Raw genomic sequence first — 3,695 nt, 5'->3', positions numbered from 1 at the left:
AACATATGCTGCTCCAAAACCTTTCAGCATTAATGGTGCCTTCACAGATGTGTAAGTTACCCATGCCTTGGGTACTAATACACCCCCATACATCACAGATGCTGGCTTTTCAACTTTGCGCCTATAACAATCCGGATGGTTCTTTTCCTCTTTGGTCCGTGGGACACAACGTCCACTGTTTCCAAAAACAATTTGAAATGTGGACTCGTCAGACCACAGAACACTTTTCCACTTTACATCAGTCCATCTTAGATGAGTTTGGGCCCAGCGAAACCGGCAACGTTTCTGGGTGTTGTTGATAAATGGCTTTGGCTTTGCATAGTAGAGTTTTAACTTGCACTTACAGATGTAGCGACAAACTGTAGTTACTGACTGGTTTTCTGAAGTAATTATGAGCCCATGTGATGATATCCTTTACACACTAAAGTCGCTTTTTGATGCATACTGCCTGAGGGATCGAAGGTCCGTAATATCATCGCTTAAAAACCTTTTGATGATATTACGGACATTAGATGGTGAAATCCCTAAATTCCTTGCAATAGCTCGTTGAGAAATGTTGTTCTTAAACTGTTGGACAATTTGCTCACGCATTTGTTGACAAAGTAGTGACCCTCGCCCCATCCTTGTTTGTGAATGACTGAGCATTTCATGGAAGCTGCTTTTATACCCAATCATGGCACCCACCTGTTCCCAATTAGCCTGGTCACCTGTGGGATGTTCCAAATAAGGGTTTGATGAGCATTCCTCAACTTTCTCAGTCTTTTTTGCCACTTGTGCCAGCTTTTTTGAAACATGTTGCAGGCATCAAATTCCAAATGAACTAATATTTGCAAAAAACAACAAAGTTTCTCAGTTGGAACATTAAGTATCTTGCCTTTGCAGTCTATTCAATTGAATATAAGTTGAAAATGATTTGCAAATCATTGTATTTTGTTTTTATTTACAATTCACACAACGTGCCAACTTCACTGGTTTTGTACTTTCAACACTTAAATCTCTTGATCTTCAGATCTATCGGACAATTATAAGTTTTATTATTTTTTTCATTTTTTGTTTTATGCTCTTTTTGTCAAAGAAAACTTTATTTTGTACATGGCAAACACACAAAATATGAAATATTTCCCCCAAAAAATACTTTTAAGTGGAATATTTGATGTAAGTGGAGCCCTAAATAGGTCAATAATTCACATTGATTTAGATTCATTATAATCTTTTGAGCAATGGCATTTTTAAATAAAAAAAGAGTCAAAGCATGGCAGGTTTGTGTTATAAGAGTCAACATTGCAACTCGTTCTTGTTAAATTTCACCTGTTTGCTCTTCTGTTCCAATTGTTCATGTTTATTTTTGTAATGGTATTTATTGAAATGTAGCGCGGGCTAATAAATAATGAGCTGCGAAATCAAGCATTTTAGTTGCAACGTCCTAAAAAAAACCCTCAAAATCCTGGAGAGGCTGTTTTTGTTTGTTTGTTTGTTTGTTTTTTTACAACTGTGCTTTTTCATTTAATTCATTTGATTATTATTTTTCTCGTGTTCCAACAAACTGATGCTTTGGAACAAGAAGTCAAAATGACAAGCAGATTTTTTTGGTTCAGCGAGTGTAGAATTTCATTTTAAAAGGGTTTTAATGACCAAAAAAGCATGGAATTTCTTGTAGCATCAATTAATATTGAGTTAAGAAGATCATTTGCGTGCATTAATTTTTTTTATGTCATAATTTAAATCAGTCCTCAATTAGTGGGGCGGTGCCAAGGGGGGCTTGTGGGAACATGCTTTATCAGTATCATGCTTCAAAAAACTGTGTGTTGCAAAACGTGCCCATTGTAGCTGTTAAACCTGACTTTATTTTTATTTAAAAAAAACAAATCAGCCCAAATGGTTGCAATTATTATTGTTTTGTAGGTTAATATTGCTGATCAATTTGAATATATTATTATTTATTGAGGTTATTTTTATATTTCAATTTCAAATGGCTCAAGTTAGTCAAAACATTTTTGTTTTAATAAGGATTTTTTTTTAAATTTTATTTCAGGCAAATTGATTAAATCTTACTAAAAATGTTTTAGTTTTTCTTTTCTGTAAGATGATCGATATTTGTTTTCTGTAATTTTAATAAAGATGCAATGTTATGCAGAGGTGTACTTTGGCCGCCTCGACAATAAAGGTGCGGAACATGGTCCACTCGGACTCAATGTCCAGCGCCTCCCTCGTGACACGTTCAAAGTTCTTCCAGAGGTGGGAATTGAAACTTTCTCTGACAGGAGCCCCTGCTAGACGTTTCCAGCAGACCCTCACAATGCGTTTGGGCCTGCCAGGTGTGTCCCGCATCCTCCCCCACCATCGCAGCCAACTCACCACCAGGTGGTGATCGGTAGAAAGCTCCGCCCCTCTCTTCACTTGAGTGTCCAAAATATGAGGCCGCAAATCCGATGACACAACTACAAAGTCGATCATGGAACTGGGGCCTAGGGTGTCCTGGTGCCAAGTGCACATATGGGCACCCTTATGCTTGAACATGGTGTTCGTTATGGACAATCCGTGACGACCACAAAAGTCTAATAAAATAACAAAACATCACTCGGATTCAGATTCGGGCGGCCGTTCTTCCCAATCATGTCTCTCCAGGTTTCACTGTCGCTGCCAATATGAGCGTTGAAGTAGAACGAGTGAATCCAAAAAGGGTGGGCACTCTGAGCAGCTGTTTGGTGCTAAGCGCAAACAACAGTCAGAACCTGGAGGCGGAGGGAAGCTACCCTCTCTCTGGGTTGAACTCCAACGTGCAGGCTTTGAGCCGGGGGGAAACAAGAATTGCCACCCCAGCCCGTCGCCTCCCACTGCGTGCAACGCCAGAGTGGAAAAGAGTCCAGCCCTTCTCGAGAGAACTGGTCCCAGAGCCCTTGCTGTGCGTCGAAGTGAATCCGACTATATCTTGCCGGAACTTCTCCACATCGCGCACTACCTCATATATATGTACAAACCCCGTTTCCATATGAGTTGGGAAATTGTGTTAGATGTGAATATAAACGAAATACAATGATTTGCAAATCCTTTTCAACCCATATTCAATTAAATGCACGACAAAGACAAGATATTTGATGTTCTTACTGATAAACTTTTATTATTTTTTTGAAAATAATAATTAACTTAGAATTTCATGGCTGCAACACGTGACAAAGTAGTTGGGAAAGGGCATGTTCACCACTATGTTACATGGCCTTTCCTTTTAACAATACTCAGTAACGTTTGGGAACTGAGGAGACACATTTTTTAAGCTTCTCAGGTGGAATTCTTTCCCATTCTTGCTTGATGTACAGCTTAAGTTGTTCAACAGTCCGGGGGTCTCTGTTGTGGTATTTTAGGCTTCATAATGCGCCACACATTTTCAATAGGAGACAGGTCTGGACTACAGGCAGGCCAGTCTAGTACCCGCACTCTTTTACTATGAAGCCACGTTGATGTAACACGTGCTTGGCATTGTCTTGCTGAAATAAGCAGGGGCGTCCATGGTAACGTTGCTTGGATGGCAACGTATGTTGCTCCAAAACCTGTATGTACCTTACAGCATTAATGGTACCTTCACAAATGTGTAAGTTACCCATGTCTTGGGCACTAATACACCCCCATACCATCACAGATGCTGGCTTTTCAACTTTGCGCCTATAACAGTCCGGATGGTTCTTTTCCTCTTTGGTCCG

Source organism: Nerophis lumbriciformis, linkage group LG04, assembly GCF_033978685.3.
Source record: "Nerophis lumbriciformis linkage group LG04, RoL_Nlum_v2.1, whole genome shotgun sequence".
NCBI classification, from domain to species: Eukaryota; Metazoa; Chordata; class Actinopteri; order Syngnathiformes; family Syngnathidae; genus Nerophis; species Nerophis lumbriciformis.
Note: the sequence above shows the minus strand (reverse complement) of the source record.